Source organism: Falco naumanni, chromosome 5 (genome assembly GCF_017639655.2).
Source record: "Falco naumanni isolate bFalNau1 chromosome 5, bFalNau1.pat, whole genome shotgun sequence".
NCBI classification, from domain to species: Eukaryota; Metazoa; Chordata; class Aves; order Falconiformes; family Falconidae; genus Falco; species Falco naumanni.
Genome location: NC_054058.1, coordinates 86743567 through 86765703, shown reverse-complemented (window position 1 = coordinate 86765703; position 22137 = coordinate 86743567).

Sequence of the window (22137 nt, the reverse complement as noted above, 5' to 3'; positions counted from 1 at the left end):
CATCAGGCTCCAGGATTTTATCCTTTACAAACTGAAAAACAGGAAAAAGGATCTCAGTTCCTGATGTGCTAGCAGTTTGTGTTAATTCACAATCATGAACCAACAACCGGCTCATTTGGGAAACATTGTTTTCAGGGTTGAGAGCCGGTTGTTGGATAAAAGCAGTAGGGATGTAAGAGAAAAATGCCAGTTCAGACCACTGATCAAGCTTTTCTCTGTTTCTTTTTCTTACGTCTTCTTTCCACTGATGACAGGCCAAACTACAGTGTGGTCCTGTGTAAATGGCAGTATTATCAGGCAATGCTGAACTGCAATTAATGCATTTTACCCCAGGCTATTGTGATTGGTACAGCTCTTCCAAAAACTGTAGTCAATGCCCATGGCAGTTTTGGAATCATTAAATTGATGTTTTGAGATACATGAACCTACAGGACACATTTCAATGAGAAATGAGACATTGCTCTTTGGTAAGTCACAGAGAGACCTAAGTGACAAACCCTGCTCACATTAGGGCTTTTAGACTTTCCACTCCTGGTCATCACTAGTTTAATAAGGTTTCAAAATTATTTTTTTTTTCAGATTGTGCTTTGGCATCAAAAATTTATTTACAGTTTCCCCCCGTTCCCAAAGTATGATTTTCCCAAATAAACACTGACGTTTTTGTAACTTAATGGACTCTCACAACTGCAGAAGGCAGGCTTTTTAAAATTTATATGAAGATGAGTATAGGCAGACGGTTCCAAATTCAAACACACTAGACCTGACCTGGCAGGATTGCCCTCCCCAGGGGTTAGATGCAGTTCAATCCTGTAATACCTCTTCTAAAGTCAATACACCACTTCTGGCAAAGGCTGTGTAATGAACTCATGAACTGGAGTTTTTGGTCTCTTAGTCAGCTATGAAAATCAAATTATAAGTCCTTGATGGCTTTACACAGTCCTTTTGTCTCTGTTGAGAGACATTTTACTCTTAAAAGTGAGCACAGAAAGCTGAACACTTTCCCTGGGTAATATGTTGTGGCAAGTCACTCACTGCAGCCCAATTATGCAGTGTATGGCCTCTGCCTGTGGAATATCTATAGGGGAATCCTGTGGAGTCTGCTATAGCCTGCAGGCACTGCAGCAGACTCTTTTGGGTAATTGTCCTAAAGCTGTGACACCGCAGGAAAATAAATAATTTAATAACAATGGCCAGCATCCTGCAAAACAGCTGGTAAACCGTTCTTTGGGTCACTTAACAGGATACAGTCAGTGAAAATGTAACCAGTCCTCTTCTTCCTATATCCATTTAAGTACATAGAAAAGGTCCTATTGACATTAAGGTCTGTTGAAACAAGCCATACACATCAATGCTTTCAAACCCCGCTGTGTGCAAGAAGGATATGTAAAGGGACCACAGTGTTTATACCAAAGCCTGCATCCTGTACAGCAAAGCAAAATTCTCATTTCTGGATTTCCATTCTGACAAGCCATAAACAGTTACTTGTGCAGAAATCTGCACTGCTTGAGTAATGCTTTCAGATTAAATAAAACCAATATTAACACTGAAATTACATCCAGTTAATAAATTTATTACCAGAGCATTTTTTGTATCACAATTTTGTAGCAGTACAAATGGCCATTTTTAAGTAGCCATGCAATCGTTAAACTTCATTTAAAATTAAAAAAAAAAAAGTATCTTACTCTGATAAAAGTGAGGCAGGCATAGATCTGCAGAAAACCTTTATAGTTCATAGAAGGTGCTGCTGTATGCTTGAAAAATCAACTGCTTTTGAAATAGATCAGTGACAATGGAATTGTCAGAATTCTTCGTCATTTCATTTTAGAAGAAACGTTACTTTGCTACATTTATTAATCATCACTGGACATAGCAACAGCCAAATACTAGAGAGGGGAAAAAAATCAGACATGTCAAGAATATGGGGGACAAAGCATTTCAAATGTAATATTTCAAATTGCTTTTCCTTTTCACTTAAACAAAGCAGAGGAAATGTGGTCCAAACCCAAAAATAGTACATGAAAAATTAGCTGTCTTCTGGATATTAAAATTTTAATTGTTTATAAAATATTATTAAATATCATAGGGTTTTTATTAGCAAGTATTGAAATCCTCAAAGACTTTACCACCTCTGAAGTTGCACTTTCAGCACTTTAAATCCCTGTGGTTCACTGAGAAGGTTGAGCGTGTAGAACAGAATAAACACTTTGCAGTGGCATAATGCGGTTAGTTCTTAAAATTTTGAATTAACTGGGTTTTTTTAACTTTAGATGTAAAGTAGCTTGGAAATTTTTAACTTAGTCACGTATTTCTAAGACCAGCTGTAGTACGGTATGGCTCCCTACTAACAAGGAAGGAGGTCTTGCATAAAGTGGCAATGCTCCATGGAACAGGATGTTTTCTCTCACATGGGAAAAATTTTCCAAACTAGTAGCTGGGGGATATAACAAAACTCCACTTCTGTACAACTTCAAAGCATACAAGGAAGTTAAAAACCTATTTTATACAGGTGAAGGAAAAGATCAAAGTGAAAGGAGTTAGCATTTATGGTCAGGCATGGCTTTGATACCTTGTCTTTTCCTCACATGGACATGACTGACATCTTTAAGTGACATTCTTCTTTGCCTCCATATATGCAGGTTAAGTACATTATGTATTTAACTATATTAGAGAGCTGAGAAAGGCAGGTCTGACTTAGCTTTCGTCGCATGAATCAGGATCTGTCTGCAGCTTAAGTCAGGGATCTTTTACAGAAAGCATTATCCAAATGTCCTCTTCAGGACTGAGGACTTAGGTTCTCACCAAACAGTTTTGCAGTAAGATTAAATGTGCCTTTAAGCATATAGTCACTGAAGCATGACCTTACTCCTCAAGATCTTAAGACAAAATACTTATGACCTTCTTTGGTTTCACATAAAATACAACTGGTGTTCACTGAGCCAATTAAAATCCTGATCTTTTTCTTTTAAACCTTAGATTTTTAAACTACTCTTCCCCTTTATTCTTTTTACATCAGCATGTCTTCTGTCTGTCTTGGTTTACACAGGAAGTAGCTTTCCTCATGCTCCAAACGCCAGTGGGTGACGACTGTTTGGAATTAAGATATAAGCAAATCGAGGTATTTTTCATTTGTCTTTTATTTTAACTTTAAACATTTCAAAATATCTAACTTCATTTAGGTGAATTAAAATGAAATATAAATTAAAAATTTCTCTCTCCTCCTCTCTCTTTTATTTTGTCTCTCTCTTCCTCTGGTATAATTTAAGTGAAATTATGTACTCTTCTACAAGTTGAACCGACCAATTAGAAAAGGGCATGAATAAATGCATAGTGCAGATGATGTGTACTGAACCATCCTTATTAAATCAAGGGATGAATCTGGTTTTACTGTTTCTATTGACAGCCCTCTTCCAGCTCACAGCCAGCTGGCAATTAATGGAATCAGATTTAAAACAAGCAATGGGGAGAAATCAGCTTCTGTGTAGTCATTCTTACACACCAGACATATGTGCATCTGCTTTACATATGCCTGCATTGTGTGTGCATTTGTATTAGTATTGTATATGCAAGGATGTATCGTTTTTCCCCTGTGTGCCAGTTCAAAGATACGCAATATATTTTCTAACACTTAGCCTCTCACAAATATTAGGACATGCTGCCAATTTTTCTTGAACTGATTAACCCTGATTTCAATATAGACAATCAGATTGCTACTAAATAGATATGCTGGATAGCGTACTAATATTTAATCCTATGTTTCTAAAGGAAAAACGCCAACAACAAGCACGAAAAAGAGTCACACCTGAGATGTACAGTAAGCTGTACTCAGAATAGTTAGAAGTTAACAGAAGTCAGGTTAATATATATATATATAATTAAACAGTGCTATTCTGATGGATTTGACACATTTAATTTTAAAAGATGCCTGGGGAGAAGATCCAGTATATAGATTTTGTCTTTTTTGGAGTATTATTCATAGATAAATGTGATTTACAGCCAGGATTTTTTCTGGTGTTTCAACTAAAATTTCCTCATCAGCAGTTCATACCAGTTCCGTTGTTTTTCTTGATAGGTTCCCAGTTACTGAAATGGGATGTGAGTGAAATACCTGTATTCCATATATAGCATATTAGGTACCTTAAAATGGGATGCACATGCAAGCATACTAAACAGAGGACACAGTCATTAGAAAATGCTAAAGAAAAAGATATGTATCTCAGATTTCCTCCATCTATCTAACTGTAGTCCTTGATTATACAGGTCTACAAAAATCAAAATGTAAGCCCCAAGGACCTTCTTTCTTTCTTTCTTTTCCCATCCCTATTGGAAAAGTCAGAAATCAATTTTTTGCTCCTACGATGCAACTGCAAGGTGGGTGGGGAAGAGAACACAAGTGAGAGCACAGGAAGGAGCCTAAGCATGTACATCAGTGGTGAGATGCTCCTCCAGAAAGCCTGAACTCTAGTCTTTGTTCCCAGTAGCTTCCATACCTTATCTAAGAGTGTTTGATGAAAATGGCATGATCAGTGGTTGTATCAGACCCGCAAACGATGCTCATTTTCCTCAAACTTCTTCCAGATGAACACTCTCATCAATAAGCTACAACATGAGGACGTATTTTGTGCCCAGTCTTCCACATCTCACAAGACCTTTTTTCCTATCTGTATGCTGATGTGACCCTAGCAGCGGGATGAGTGCTCTCATCCCTTCCCCTTTTCTCTCCCCCTGACTGTGGCATTCTGCATGGAGATAAGCTGTGCCCACTTGCACCTCATCAGGCTGAAGATGGGATATCTTAGCCTCCCAGTTGCTGGAAACCTGTCCTAGTCTTTTAGCTCTTACCTTACAGAAAGCACATTCTCCTCCTGCGTTTTGAATGAAAACATTGTTTTGTGATCTTGTGGTTACTGAGCATTAGATTAGGCCTGTCAGAGAATTTCCAAGAGAAATCTTAAAGACTGTCTACAGGAAAGCATAATTGTGGATCCTGAATAGTTAACTTGGGAAGACACTATGCTGTTGAGGTCTTCTACAATAATACTAGCTTGGGTGTATAAAGAAAGAATGAATGACTTCCTACTGCAGAACACTGTAAGACACAAAGAAAAAAATTTGCTGAAACATTCTTATTACAATCCTAGTATTTTAAACCTCTAATTTAAAATCCACTTAACACACCAAATCTGCAAAGAACTTGATTTTAGAGATCTGGACTATTTATGAATCCTAGCTTCATTACACCTACGTTGACCATGATATTTTTCCCCTCTAAAGAGTTGTTGCATTGTTTTACCAATTATAAAGGTGAAATGTAAACCAGCAATTTCTGGGAACAATTTGGTTTGTATTTCTGTTTATTTATTTATTTTTCAGAAAACTACTCTGCAGCACCATCTAGTGAGGGTGGGAAGGACCAGTTGTACTGTTTCCATGTTTGGAGAACCTCCATGGATTTGTACCCTGCACAGCTTCCTGCAGTCTTAATGGAAGCAGGAGAAGAAAAGTCTCCATGTAGAGAGAGTGCATGTGTGTGTCCTCTGTCATGTCTGCCATTTTGAACAGAAAACCTACCCCAGAATGAAAGGTTTTGATAAAGAAAGACATGTAGAGTCTTTGGACAAAGTGTGTTATTGACAAAATACAAAATATGCCTTGATTATAAAATACTGCTCACTTTAGAACCAAAGTTCCCAAGTTATCATTGTGCTAAGCCAAGCATATCATTAGGAGTTAGCAACCTATGTTGCTAATGATGGTGTAATTCAGAGCTGAATTTGTTCCAGTAACTGATATGGTCACCAAGTGTTCAAAGCAGTGAAGAAAATCCTAAGCAGTAGGTGATACAACTGGAGACACAGACACTTGTGAGTGTTAAGGTTTTGCCCCATTAAGGGCATTTTTCTATGCAAATCTTTTCTCTGAAGGTGGGAAAGGGCTTACCTCACTTCTGAAGAAACAAAAAAATCTATTCATAACTATCTGTGTAGGTGGTTAAATAAATAAGTAGAAAATCTGAATTAAATATTCCATCACTACATACTAGAGAAACTACTATAATGCTACATCATATCTGCGTTGACTTCTAGCTACACTAGTTATCGTAATGACTGATAAGGCAACTCCCACTGTGATCATGGCAGCTCTACATCCATTTCATCCAGTGTCAGTTCTGTAAGACACATGTAGAGACATACAATTCCTCTCTCGCAAAGAATGAGAAAATTCCAGTCTTTTTAATGCCAAAGGAAGTCAGATTACTTTGGGTCTAACAGTATCAATAATAGGCTAAATGGCATGCTTTTTTTTTTTTCCCCTTCCATTAAGAATGTTGATAAAGACACAGGCCTTAGAAATGAGAGTGACATTGCATCTTTTAAATGAAAAGCAAGTACATTTGTACAAATACAGGATGCCCGTTAAGAGATAACTCTTGAGTCTTGCAGAAAATCATTTACTCAGAATTCCACTGAAGTATAAAATTATTATTACAACATCGAGAGTTTTCTGATTCTCCAGATACAACTGACTAAATAGAAGTAATTGGCCAGTAGACTATCAGACCACCTTTCTCCAGCCTTTGCTTTGTCAGTCTGTTCAGACTCATTCCTCAAATTCAGTTAAAGCCTGCAGATATCAATGAATGTTAATGGAACTGAGGCTGAAATTACATGAGCTGTAGTACAGCAGGCTGTGGTTCTGTCTCTGCAGAACACCGAGCATTTGTCTTAGCTTAGGTACTTAGACCATCTGTAATAATAACAATAACAACAACAACCATAATAATAATAGTAATAGTAACAACAACAACAATTTACAGTTTTAACTGTGGAATACTGTATCCAGCTTACTAAAGTTACCTAACAGAAGCTTCATGATGAAACAGAAGCTATCATCATAAAAACACTAAGCTGTGAAATTTTTGAATTTAAAAATGAACTGTGGTTTTGTAGATGAAGACATCAGATAAATAGGTTAGTCTTAAATGGTGAGAAAACCTTGAACATACAAAATAATGCAAGATGTGAATTTATCATGCCTTCCGAGTGCTTAGCTGAAACAGGTTTTTTAATGTAGGGAGCAGCTAGTATCACCAGCAGGTGCTTTTACATTCTACTACAGAGGATGGGTATCTTCACAAATAAAGTTACTACTCAAAGCTGGACAGTGAAAGTCTTCTGTATTTTGAAAAAATCTTGTAGAAAAAATAGATATATGCTAAACTAGAATGCATAAAATCGCAGACAGCTTCTGAATAAGTCAAAATTTGCTGTTGATCCTATTTTCCATTGTACTACCACCAGAATGAAATACCGTGCAAGCCAAATATGCTATTAGGGCCTGCTTAACTTGAATTTTATTGGATTCATAATACCATTACATGTGCTAAAAACAATCTGCCTGCTGATACTTTGTAAAAATTCTTAAGCTGCATAAGCCTTCTTCAGACCTTTCTTATACAAGAGAAAAGGAAGTAAGAGGTATCCTAGTTATTAAACAATGGTTTGTGCAATAAAACAAAGAGATAAAACAATGAAAATGTCTTTAGCCTTTGGTTTTTGACTTAACTTGAACTGTGAAGTGACTGATACAGGAACATCAAGAACACGAAGAGTATTTGGGTCTAATTCTGAAGAAAGAAAATAAAAATGGGAGAGAATGGTCCCACAGTACTTGGCAGTTGCCTCAAAGCCCAAGTTTAGATCAGTTTCTACTTTAAAAAAATATTGTTCTTTATAGGATGTGTTTAAATATGAAGTATTTCTAATAAGGGGGCAAAAGTAACAATGAAAAGAGTGAAAGATAACCAGAAATGAGCAGATAATTCCATGTTTCATTAGAAACGAAAAATGGATTTGAAAAATATATGTTTTTCCTTTCCATTCTGTGTGCTCAAATGGGATGATTAGTTATGAGGTGCAGCCAACAGACTATCTATTACCATTTTATGGTCTTTGTTCTCACCAGTGCAGACACACACCTTGCACCTGTCTGTAAAACTTTCAGAGGAGCTTTGCTAATACGGTATATTTCAATAAAGGAGAGGACATCGGGGCTAGGTGGGGGCTAGGCAGCGAGTGAACTGCTTCCAGCATCTTTGTAGGTGATGCAGAGAGCCTCCAGCCAGTATCCCAGCAGAATGTGGTGTAGTTGGAAAACTGTCACAAAGGAGACGTAGCACTCAAATTTAGTAATCCTACCGTTCCCAAAGCAACTTGTTTTTTCATCAAAGAACAGAAATTGTGGAAATTCATTTGTATGACAATGAGAACCAAAACCTATTTTTCATGTTTAAGTATTAAACTTCTACGCTGACAGATTCATTGAGCTTTTATACCTAAGCACAGGTATTTCAGCTATTAAATATTGGATACTAGTGAAATTTGATCATGCTTCACAATAAAATGTCCATTTTATTAGCACAATAAATGTGAGGACTTGAGACTCACACAACTGAGTTGCTAGAGATGTCTTTTACGCTTGCAGCTGCCATTATGTTGACAAAGTAGTTGTTTGAGTGCTTAACTCATAAATCACAATGATTTCTATAAACACCTCATTTGATACAAAGGTCCGTGGACTTGAAACAATGACAGCAAGAAATGTTATTTTCATATACTTTCCTATAACTAATGTAGCAGAGAAAGAAAGGTATTGCAGATAAATATTGAAAAAGTATGACTGCAAAAAATCATATGAAGATTGTGCTCAATGTGTCATATACCTACCACAAAAATAAAATCAGAGCAAACGTGGAAAAACTTTCATAACATTCCTGCATATAGCATGTATTATGTATTGCATACTGGTACTGCAATACAAAGATGAGGTAAACATTAAGTACCAGGCTGCTGTCAGAGCACTGGGTCACCATTAAGCTTTACAGTCCCTGCTGATTGCCCAGGACCACACTTCAGCCCATGCCAGGGCTGCTGATGCCTGCCCTGGTGTTGCTGTGGGATGCCAGTCTCCAGCCCTGTCCCTGACTCCATCTGCTTTGTTCCCAACTCAGCTCCCTGGTGTGGTGTCATTCTGCACTTTCACCATATGGGTATATATTCAATAAGTAGCATGCATCACACTGGATGGTTCCAGATGTTTGGGGGTATGGAAGAGAAGAAATATTTGGATGAATGGTAATATTAAATTAGAAGAGGAAATGTTTCTCAAAAGGGCAATATGCTTTAGGCTTAAATTAACCACTTCTCTGAATATGAGAAATTTAGGCATTGAAATATGACTGGATCAGTTTTAGGTAAACCACAAACTGAAGTGTCCTGTGAATACAGTAGATGGAAAGAGATCATATATCATTTATTTTCCGTTTATGCTGTGGATGTAAGTGTAATAGGAACACTGTATACTTAACAAGATGCTTCGCTAGAAGGTCAATCACAAAGTGTAACTGGGATGTTATCAAATTAGCAGGAAGCCTTGATACTAGAGGCCATTGTACATTCGGTGTCATACAGGATTTTAATTTAAAACTGAAAAAGACAAAACAGTGTGCTAAACATAGAAGAAGTCAGGAACAGGGGCAATAATTATTACAGAAAACTACTGGAATAAAACGAGAGCCAACATAGACAGATGCACTATGTGTAAAGAAGGAAGAAATAACCAAGTGTCAGAAGCTGGCAGGAAGTGTAATGAACTGCACTGCAGATGCGGGTCCTTTGTGCCTCTCAGGATCAATCCATAAATGCACATAGAGGAAAACACTGACTCAGTTGGAAACAGATGAATGGTAGGTTACAGTCTGTGACAGACTGACCATGACTGAAGAATACAATGCTATCAACAAAAAGGTGCAGTGGGTTTAAAATTAGAAGTAAAATCAGCTATGTAATTACCATTTTGTTCACAGCTAATTTGGCTTCAGGTGGACTTCAGCGCAGGACATCATATTTCAAAGCACAGCTACATGAAAGGGGGCTGATAAGAAATACCAGCACATACATTCTTTCTGCCACTATTACCATAATAAGTAAAATCTTCTGCCACAGGTGTGAGCAGAATCATACTGAACCATTAAACACTCCTCTAAGCAGATGTGGATGACAAAATCTGTAATTCAGAAAACTGCAGTTATGAGGGATGGCCAAATGAAAAGACAAGGGAATCCCATGACGTGATAACATCTGTATGGTTAAGAAGGAAGGATATCTGACAAGTAGTCTGTTATAGACTGTATTTCTACTGTACCCAGGGCTTTTTTTTTTCTTTTTCTTTCTTTCTTTCTTTCTTTCTTTCTTTCTTTCTTTCTTTCTTTCTTTCTTTCTTTCTTTCTTTCTTTCTTTCTTTCTTTCTTTCTTTCTTTCTTTCTTTCTTTCTTTCTTTCTTTCTTTCTTTCTTTCTTTCTTTCTTTCTTTCTTTCTTTCTCTTTCTTTCTTTCTTTCTTTCTTTCCTTCTTTCTCTCTTTCTTTCTCTCTTTCTTTCTTTCTCTCTTTCTCTCTTTCTTTCTCTCTTTCTTTCTTTCTTTCTTTCTCTCTTTCTCTCTTTCTCTCTTTCTCTTTCTTTCTCTCTTTCTCTCTTTCTTTCTCTCTTTCTCTCTTTCTCTCTTTCTCTTTCTTTCTTTCTTTCTCTCTTTCTTTCTTTCTTTCTTTCTTTCTTTCTTTCTTTCTTTCTTTCTTTCTTTCTTTCTTTCTTTCTTTCTTTCTTTCTTTCTTTCTTTCTTTCTTTCTTTCTTTCTTTCTTTCTTTCTTTCTTTCTTTCTTTCTTTCTTTCTTTCTTTCTTTCTTTCTTCCTGTTTTTCTTTTTGAAAGCTTCTGTATGTTATCTGGATTCACTTTACTCCTATAAGAAAATCCCTAGACAGAGAAGGTGCATTTAGTAGTTACTGAGGCTGTAGCCTGTACTCCCAGGAGTAGCATGTTCTCTGGGTCATATAAGGGGGGAAGCAGGTCAAGAACAGCACAGGCTCTATCCATACCAATGCTGCCTGTAGCTCTGCTGTCGGTATCTCTAAGGAGTCCTCATTTTCCTTAAATGACTTCATTCCCTCACATTATTTGTGCTTAAGTAGACAGCAGGGTTACTCAGGACTCAATCCAGCGTAATCAGGCTATCACCCTAGTGTATGTTTAGTGCTTTTGAAGTGCAAAACACTGCTAAGAGACCACTGTGGTTCAACCCAAATCAAGACCCAGTGATGAAACCTTCTCCACTCTCTTTTCTTCCTCCTTCCTGCATAAACACATATGCTTCACACAGAGGAATTAGACTATCTTTGAATTTACAAATTACCTTGATTTGTAGTTATGTTTTAAAACAGAGCAAACTAATTTTTTTTATTCCAAACAGTTTTGGAATACTTAAGTATCCAAAATGTGAAACTTGAATCTACTTCTAAGATCAAATTATGCTAATGATATTAATGTAGATTTAATGCATTATTTCTGTATGTCAGAATTGAATATGCAGAGTTTCAAAAATGGATAACTAAATTTAGATTTAAAGCTGCAATCAAAAGGTTCAGAACCCTTTCCTTGGTGATTTCTGGAAATCTTGCCTAGAAATTATGAGCAGAAGAAAAACCATAACAAAATAACTTTAAAAATAAAGGACATAGAAGAGTGACAGTAATATCAAGCAATAACGTAGGCATCCTACAAGGGGAAAAAAAAAAAATCAGAGGTTTTGTTTTTCATCAACATTTTATTTTTCCTCAATATTCAGAAGATTAGTGTTCTCTGGCCCACGATCAATAAGCAGGTGATCTGTCTGCAGCTTTCAGAAGCCCAAAGGTAAAAAGCTGCCAAGTAGAGTTTCAAATATTAGAAGGAAGTCAAGAAAAGTGGGAGGTGGAGAAAGAGAAGACAAATTAATAAAACATTTGCTTAGAGAACACACCAGTACACAGTTTACCTTCAATGACAAAACTCCCAACTCATTTCCCTGTAAATAATGTCTTTTTTAGCTAAAGAACCAGACAACATATGTTTAACACCTCAGAAGTTTTGCTTCATGGTGTTATTGAAGAACTATTGTCTCAACAGACATGTGAAAGCTGCGCCAGGAAGGTGGGCATTTGCAGGTAAGCTGGAGCCCAGCCAGAACTGCTGTGGTGGAGGAGAGGAGTTCTGGGACCTTCTAAGAGGACAGGGAAACAGCTGAGCATGGTTGAAATTTTCCTAAGAAAGGTAACAAATGGCTAAGTGCAGCTCTCCAAAAGGTCTGATACAGGCACCAATACTTTGTCTCCTTGACAAATTCAGCACAATTTTTTTTTTTTTTTTTTTCAAAAAAAGCTTCAAAAGAGGAGCATAGTTCTTTTTTAAGGGAGGGTGGAAGGTGAGATGCAAAAGCTAAAGTAAATAGCTTGTAAAACCTGCAGCTATAAACCCTCTCTCACCTTGGTGAAGTTGAAAGTCACACTGCATATGACTTTCAGTGCTTTACCAAACATGTCACTGGGTTGCTGATGGTTTTATATTCAATACATGCTGAAAAGAAAATATTCGGTATTACCACAGTAGGCTCAGTGGTAAGTGGTACAAGGGATAAGATAAACATCACTGGTATTGCATAAGCAAAAGAGTGGTATCAATGGTATCAACTGATGGATTAAGCTCCAGTGAAAGAAGGAAAAGGAGTGCTTCCAGAATAGAGCTTTATTTTTAATTTAAACTGGTCTTTTAAACTCCAGCTTAGAGAATGTACTAATAGGCTGATGCAGTTATTGCATCAAGATCATGAATATTTGTTTTCTAGATGAAAAACAGTGGATTCTGGATATTAACAATAATTCCTGACATAAGCAGTGTTCAAAGATAAATATTTTTTAATATTTAGAAATTTTTTGCTGTTCAGATTTTTAAGGGTAAACAGAACAAGCAGATACTGTTTTCAAAATATGGTAACATGTATATATGCAAGTACCCATGATAACCATTTTTTCAGGGACACCAGCTAACAAAATATTGCATACTTTAAGTTTGTTTTTTCCTGCTTCATCTATTCAAAATGATGTGTATTCACAATCTATGAAATGACCTTCTGTTTATTTCCTATATACTTCAAACTAGCCACTGTCTAGTAAGCTACACATTCCTGATCGAAAAATTATAATGTTATGGCTTGTTTCATGATAAGCCTTGAAGATAATTACTATAGAAGATTTGTTACTTTATTTGCAGATTCCTGAAATTATTGGGATGGGTTTGGATTTTCTGTTTTCCTTTCATATTACTGCAGAGAAACAGCGCAGAAAGTGAAGGCAATAGTCACTAAATCAACCATGTGGGGAGGGAGGATAGTTCGCTTCTCTGATCTGGCCTTCCCTGTAAACCAAGGCAAAGATTTTGGGGCAAGAATTAGGACCATCTGCTTTAGGACCGAAGACAGCACTTGGAAGGAATTTAACCTTTTAAGTCCAAGGAGTCTCCTCTCACATGCTGCCTGGCTGGTGAGGTGTCTGTATTCAGCCAGCAGTTTCATTTAAGATTGCAAAGGATGTTTGGTAGGAAACATACATGCTACCATCCTAGGAAGGGGGAAATAGAGGTTTGAATCCTTCAATAGAGAAGGAGGTCAAACTTAGACGTGCCTGTTTCCAGATAAGTAGATTGAACAACTAGCTCCTATGGAAATGTTTGGCATTATTTACCATTCCTTCTCTTTCTCAGGCTGCGTTTGAACTTCGAACTTTTTTTTCCAAGTCAGAAACAGAGCTCACAGGAAGATTGTTGCTTCTGATTTCCAAGTTAGGTGGAAATGACCAGTGTACAGGTCTGAATCAGGCACATAAACTTCAGGCAAGCAGAAGCTGAGATGCTTCTCCTGTGCCTGCCATCAGTTACTGCGTATGTATGAGTAGATCCCCACTCAATATACTGAATCATCTTTTAAGAAATAACTTACACTTAACTAGCTAGATCTGTAGTAATGTCCTTGCTTTATTCTAACCAGGAAATCACACAAACTGTTGAACATCCTAGCCCTTCTGGCCTGCTTGGCACAAGCTGAGAAACTCTGAATATGAGACCAACTCCCCAGAGTGATCTAGCGACAGCTCTCACAGAGGCAGTGCTAAGAGCAAACCACCTAAGACTCCAGTAAACTCCAGCTTGAAGACTAGAATAAAGCAGCTACTTAAAATACTTCTACTGGTTTTGTATTCCAGTCTGAACAGATGAAAGAAGCTCTTCTAGTCCACTGGGACATGGTTTAAACTTTGCTTCCACAGATACCTCCCTTCCAAGATACAATGTTTGAGTGTATCCTGATTTATATATATGCAAGAAGTCGGGTTGCTGGTGGGACCGCAGGCTGTGCCGTAGGAATGTGGAGGGCTGTGAATCACCCTGCTGGGAGCAGCACGTATCTGTCAGGTGTTGCAACCCTTCCATGGCACAGCCAGCTTCAGGTTATGGTTGCAGGGACCAGTCCCGTAGCAATGTCTGATTAAGCTACTGCAACACAGCCTCTACTCATGTTTTGCCAGATCAGAAGGTTGTGTGATGACAGTGAAGTTAACTTCGTGTAACTGGAAAGCAGTACTATTTTGTACTGATATCGATCAATTCATTCAGTTCCTTGAGTTCACAGATACTACAGCCTTAGAAATAAAGTGCAAGGGAAGGTTTAATGATAATATGAACAGAAGATGAAGAGCTGGGGGCAGATGGGGAAGCTCACTCTGACCAACATTGTGCTTCTGCTGAATGTGGCTTAAGTTAACCAAATAGTTATTTTGTTAGAAAGATAGCTTGAGTGAATGTAACAGGGCTTTTTTGCCCCCTCATTCTTGAGTAAACTCATTCTTTTCTCTCCTGTTCTGGCTGCGGCTTGCAGTTCCCTCCATGGGCCAGCTGAAGTCATGAATGGAGGAGAAAGCTAACACACACACACAAAAATAATAAATAAATAAATGTGTCTACTAAGGACCAGAGCCAGAAAGACAGAAGGTGGAACTACATAAAAAGGAGGAGCTACACTGCCAGAGAGGCTGGAAGCAGTAAGGAGTTGAACAGATCGATGGCGAGCTGCTATGTAGACACAGGTAACATATCTGCTCCAAGAGCCAGTGTCTTGCCTGACACTGAGGTGATTGTAACACCTCCTTAGTGGCACGTCATGACAATGCAAATAAAAATTTCGTCTTCCTCAAAGACCAAGATTTATAGGCCACATATATACTGGAAACAGATAGGATGTGAGCAATGACTTGAAGGGCAACCTGACTATATCTTATAAAAATTTACAAGAATTTACTTATTTCCACTGGCAGAAAACACTTTGACCTATCATCTTCTGTCAACCAGTTGTAAGGCCACAGTTCCTGGAAGTGACAACTCACTGGGGTACAAAAGAAGTCATCAGGTTTGTGAGCTGTGCCCACTTTCCAGCTTTCTAGTCCCCAGCCTGCACAGGAGGAAAAAAGTCGTTTGTATTCTTCTGTACCTGTATATTGTCCTAGGGATTTGAGTTATATTTTATTTCGTTTCAACTGAGAGACACTTTTTTTCCTAGTTTGCTGAACACGCATTCTCTCCTCTTGTACCAGCATTTTGGAATGTAAATGCTAACACAGTTTGCACAAAATTCACTACAAACAATGACAAATAAACTCAGAGACCTGACTCTAAACCGTCCTTCAATTAAATCTTTATTTTATGTCCTAGTAGTACAACTGAACCTAACAAAAATAAAACAGACAATAGACGTTACCATTCACAAAGCACATATATTTAACCTTCATTCCTAATAATAGTAATAATTAAGGGATGTTGACAAGCACTCATTTGACAGTGAGATTGGGGAGGCATGTCTTTCCTGACACAGTGGGATATAGCATTAAATTGTAACAATGCTGGCAATCTCCCAAAGGATGGAGTCAAGGCAGGTGGTAATCCAGTTCAACAGCAATGGAAAATAGGTGACTGCATGTTGGCTTTAAATTACAGTGCACAGTTTGTATTAAGGATAGAGGATAATTTATGTGATACATGTAGAGTAACACTTGAAGTTCTCTCATTTGTTTTCTTCATAAAAATGTGTGGCAATCATTTCTGTGGGATCTCTTCTTCTACAAAGAAAGGAAGAAGGCCTATAACAAATAACATGTTAATTAGAACAGTGAGGCACATTCGCAGCACTAAATTACTAACTTTCATTTACCTGGAGTCTAAACATAGAGTGCTGTAAATGGAATTTTCAGTGGAAATTATGGTAATGGAATTAGAAAACCACTGTTGGCAACAATAAATCATTAGCTATCTAGTCAGAACATTTTACGCTTTCACAGAGTGTAAGCTGTGTTTGTAGCTGAAATGGGATCTCTACACCCAGCACCCCACAGATGGAAAAACTCCAGAAATAAGTATACTATGGCAAATGCTCCACCTTGAGGGCAACACAGAGGAAATAATGCGCAAGCATAAATAGCTTGTGAGAGAAGGAAAAAAAAAAAAAAAAAAAAAAAAAAAAAAAGATGTAGTTGCAGGAAAAGTTTTTTAAAACAGCAGCGAAAATTGCCAGTTGCTTTATGGCTTGCCTTGTTTGGTTTACTAAGTGCTAGGTGGGATATTATACTCATAGCTAACATGAGCAAGCGTGCACGGGACAAAACTAAGAGTTCTGATTCCATCAGTTTGCTTTTCTGTAAGTATAGTTCATTCTAAAACATTTCATCACCTGACTTTGAGCAAAGTGCTGCAATAACAACAAGAAAAACCTCCAAATTATTTTGAAATTTGTAGTGTTACCCCTTGTGGCTTCTACTACAGACTCTATGTGGGTGTGCACATTGGGTGTACTTAGCTATGTAAGCACACTTTGTTTTCCAAAGGTGCCACATAATAAATGGATCTTATTAGATTTTACTCTGTCATAATACAGCCAATCTAATTACTAGTGTCATACTGTCAGAAAAAGCATCTGATCCCATAAAAAGCTTCACTTTTGGCATTATTGCACTTTATAGCAAGAAAATTTTTAACTAAAATATTTGGAGCAGACTTTGAAAACAGTTCATTTTAGAGGATGCCATTTGATGTATGTGGAAGAAAAACTTGGTGATACAAATAAGTATTAGACATTTAAATTTCATTTTCATTCTGTTCTTTTCCTCATAAGCAAGTATAGCTCAGGATTTAGATGAGCCAAATGCAGTGGGGAAGAAGGTAACTTGGTATGATAAGCATTTTTTGGATCACATTGTACAGATGCTCTCAACTTGTAACCTAGTTTATCTCCATAGCTCATGCATTCTTTATCTTGTATGCTTTCTGCCAGAAAAGCATGCTGCTGTTGCTTCTGCTGCTGGAAGAGACCTGTGCTGTGTAAGAGTTCAAAAGATTTGGTGAGTATGTTGCATTAAAACAAGCACACTTGCAAGTCTTCTTTGAAGTGCTTCTTGTAGAGCCACGCTTCCTTTTCCTGTCCACCGGTTCACTGTATAGGAGTTACTTAGGTATTCAGGCATCATCCGTGCTATTTTCAGCTGCATACTCCTTGAAAAACAAAGCAAAATGAAGAGATGCATTGCTTGTAATGCATACATTCTGACTTCTGGGAATTAATGTTCTGCCAGTAAGTAGGTACAGCATATCCTGTCTGTCAAATTTCAATTCCCCTTGTCCCCAGAGAACAATAAATCAGCCACATGTTAGCCACTTGAGCCATCTATCTGAACTTGCGGCTCCTATGCTAAGTTAATCTTTCAGAATCCAATCAGGCAGTAAATGTCTACATATATCTGTGGTTTAAAATTTAATGAACATGATCACTTTTGATATGTTTGGGGGTTTTGTTTGTTCATTTTTCAGTAAAGCAAAAAAACATAGTGGCTGTATGAAATTAAGTAAAAATTACTCTTTTTTTTTTTTTTCTTTCAGTCTGCAGAAATGAAAACTACTGTCTTTCTTGGAGTTTCATAAAAATTATCTGTGTGTGATTGTTTTATTATTATCACTTTCATTGAACAGTCACATAAAGCAACGTCTTCAGTCATAACGCAACCTCAAAACCTCTCAAAATGGAAAAAAAAAAAACCACAATACTTATATTTCAGCAATGAAGCTTCTACCCAGGAAGAAGTCCTTACTATGTTCTAGCTGAATTCATGCACCTTATTTAACAGTAACCACGGATTTGCTATGTACCTACACATTGGTGCTCAGTCACTAAGGAATTCAGGTACTTAAAAACAAGCTTTAGAAACTATTAAAGAACTCATCTTTAGTACACAGACTGCTAACATGTTCAAAGAGATACTGTCGCTTAAAACTGACCCAGCTCCCATGGATGGACAAAAGAAGCAGCCACATTGGAGTTAATGATTATACTGGCACAAAACTGGTGCTGTTAAGATAAGCGTTAAGAACTAGTTTTCCCTTTTGCCCTGTTAAAGCTTTATGTTAAGTCTGTAGCTGTTTGTTTTCTCCTTTTTTTTATGGATCACCTTTCAGTCATTGTGCCTGGGCTATTTTAACAGCCATACCATTTTGTAATTGCTTCTGGATAATGTATCCAATTTCAAGTGACCATTTGCTGCCTGGATCAATGTTACTTGTGCAATATGATCTCTCACATGGGTAGAAACAAGATTTTTTTCTCGGTTGAAGATGGCTGAGTTCTAGTGCCTGTAAAATACAGATGGATCCAATGGACATTTTGCCTCAGTAAGAACTTTCTGTAAATGATACTGATGGAATGGAAAAATTCAGTGCTAAACAAAGTTTTATGTGCTTCCAGAATTTGTTACTTAAATTAATATTTCATAATAAGAATTATATAGTACTTTGTTGGGACTTCCCTTTGCTTTTGAACAATGCATGAGATTATGTTATTGTAGTTACAACATTCAAGAGCAAGCAGTTCCTGAATAATATTGTGCCATTCAAACATCTCATACAAACTTGTTGTTACCTTTTTAACAGAGCAATTTACAACTCATTTGTGAGTAATTTTAATGTTTGCCAAGCATCCTGAATTCCGTTTTCCTCTTCTGAGTCACAGCATCAATGACCTGTGTAAGGAAAAATTGTTTGCACAGTCCATGCTTTTCATGCTTGCTTTCTTTCTTCAGTGTTGACATGCACAGGTTCTATTAAAAAAAGAAATAACAGGAGAGAAAACTCTTCCTTTCTCTGCATAACAGCTGCAGGAGACACCAGAAAACAAACACCTGAGATATATGTAGCTCATTTTTCAGGTGACCTCATTATGAAAAACAGGAAAGACCCAGACTTCTGTGTTTGCTTTATAAAATGTTTGCCTTCACTGGCTCTGTTGGGATTTAGGGACCAACTGTATGACAGGAAGCTCAGGGAAGCAGTCAACATTGTGTGATGCTATTGTTTTTCTTTGGAGTTCACTAAGTTCATTTCCACTATACTGTTTTTCTACCAGCATGTTTTTGAGTCAGTTTAACTGACTGGAACTGAGTGTCTTAAAATAATCTGACATTAGGTTTGGTTGGTGGTTTTGTCCTATCTTTTCCTTTTTTTTTTTTTTTTTTTTTTTTTGTGTGTGTGTCTTTATATCCATAGCTGGTGATCTATGGTGAAGCTTTGACTGAGGAGCACTTAAAGGGAATTTAAAGGGTTTAGCTCAGTTCTTCTGAATAATAGCCAGTTTCAGCAAACCACAGAGCACAGACAGTCTCTCTAGCAGCATGATCAAAGAAGAATGAGTGCCCCACTAGCAAAGAGTAGTTGATCTGATCCTCTCATCTAAGCTGAAAGAATAAATGCCAGCTTTCTATTTTTTACAACGGTTATATATATTTTTTAATTTTCTTAAACCCCAGCTCCCACCCCCTTATTTGTGGATTGTGGCTTAATTAGATCTTCAGCATTTGATTCTGTTATTTGCAACCACGTTTTCGAGGTAACAGACTGATGTGACCAGCCTGTTTGACCCTTGACATAAACTGCCATACATTGAAGAGACTCACAAATAAGGCTTAACCTAGAAATAACATTGTAAAAATAAATAAATCATGTCATGAGCCAGTCGGAAATTCACTTTCTATGTTGGGCAGGGACTGAGGAAAGCATAAAACATGAAGTAATCTTCAGATAAGATCAAGTTAGGTGCCAAATATATTATTTTGTCATAGGAAACACTTTGGGACTGTTTGCTTTAGGCTGTTTTGCCTATAGCTAACCACAGAAAATTGAAGCATTTTCGCGTTGTCTGGTGGCACACCTCAATGTACTTCTATTCTGTATACAGGCAAGACACATGCAATTACATGGTTATATATAACATGGAGTTATACAAGGAACCTAGATATACCAATAGTGTAGAAATATAGTGTGGTCTACCAACCACTCCTAACATCCAGTTATGTGGAGCACTAGAAACCGAGATATGCCCCAGAGAACAACAATAGGTAACTGCAGATGTCACTTCTCAATTTTTATTTTACATGACCTAAATCATGTTCCACATTTAAACAGGGTAATCCTCCTTTGGTCCTCTGCTGCCACTGTCCTGATCTACCAACTTTTTTATGTCTCTGGCTTCTTCTGGGAGTAAAGAGCTGAGGTGAATAAATCCATATACTGCTGTGACATACATTATTCTTGAGATTTTTCATGTATGTAATGTTACAAACATCAAAATTATTATTCCCTCAACTGTGAACAAAATAATCCAGTTCTATAGAGCAATTCTGCTTTCCAACATTGATCCGTGAATTCCTTTTGATTAGAAAGCTAGATTGAGCACGTTTTCATGCACACACATGTATGTATATCTGAGATACAGTAAAATAAGTAGCAATAGTAATATACCTTCCAGAGACTTTGAATTCATTTACCAGCTCAGACATAATAAACAAAAATGTTAACTAGGAAATCTAGGATTTCTGCATAGACCTAGTGAATGTAGCTAAAATTGTAAACATCAAGTAATCACTGGGAGCCAGATGTCATAAGAACCCCTATTTTATGTCCCATCTTGAAACATGGAACCAGAGAGAACTCTAATATTGGAACAATATGTATAGTGACTCTGCGGATGGAATTCAGCTCTAAATTAAGGCATTAACTCAGATTAATATCTGAGATGTAGAGTACAGTTCAGCTGTCTGAATTTGATGTAGGTGTTTCATAATGTTATCTGAGGTGCCCTAGGTGGTCTGAGACCTGCAGCTTCCCAGATCAGCAGGTGGAGTGTTGGCAGGGTACTGTGGCATATCCAAAACTGGCATTACATGTCTATGTTTGGATAACTGAGTTGCCTCCAGATTTTTTACCAAATCATTACTAATATAATGTATGCTGCCTAATCTGCCAGCCTTATTGTTGATATAAGCTTGCAAAATTTTACAGGGTAGTAACATTGAAACTGCTAAGATATGACATAATATATACAAATGTAGTGGAAATGAAATACATTTTTCCTAGAAAATCACACAATAAAAAAAATAGAGTTGAATACCTTATTACATCCAGCCTAAGAAGTCCCAAATGAACAATCTGTATCCAATTTATTTTTACATAGTTTAATATTTATACAAATAATTTTATTCTGAGGAAAATTGCCTGTCTTTTCTACACCCATTTTCCATTTAGGGAAAGGACCTTAAAGAACAGTACTTACCTACAGCACCAAGACATGAGTACAAATCTCAGTGACCATACTTTTACCGGGCTGGTGAGTGGCATGTCAGAAAAAAAACCACATTAGAGTGAAGGTAATAAAACAAGCAACAGTTGTATGATAAAACAGCAGCAGACAGCATGGTAACGCAGAAAGGAAAACAGGATCCACTGCATGAAAGCTGGGAAGAAGATGGAAAAAGGGAGAGTGGGGGACTACAGTCCAGAAGCTAAACATGATGGGGGAGAAAATAGCATATTGAAGGGAAAATGAAGAAGGCTAAATATATCACATGAACAGAAGGAAAGAGAAAATAGAGGGATTGTTTTGGGAGTTTCATGGCTATATAATAAATTGGAAAAAATTAAGGAAGTGTTGCTATTACTCATTATCGTTCCTCAGGTTTAGTTTTAGTTAAGCTATATCCTGCAGTTCTTCATTCAGGTTTGCATCTCTTTTGACTTGCCTAGGATGTATGTAGAAAAGAAAGGAAGTGATTGATTCCAGGTACTCTGTATTCAGCAGATTTTGCTAAAAACTAAATCTTGAAATTGTTAGAGTAAAAATCCCATTGATCAGATCATC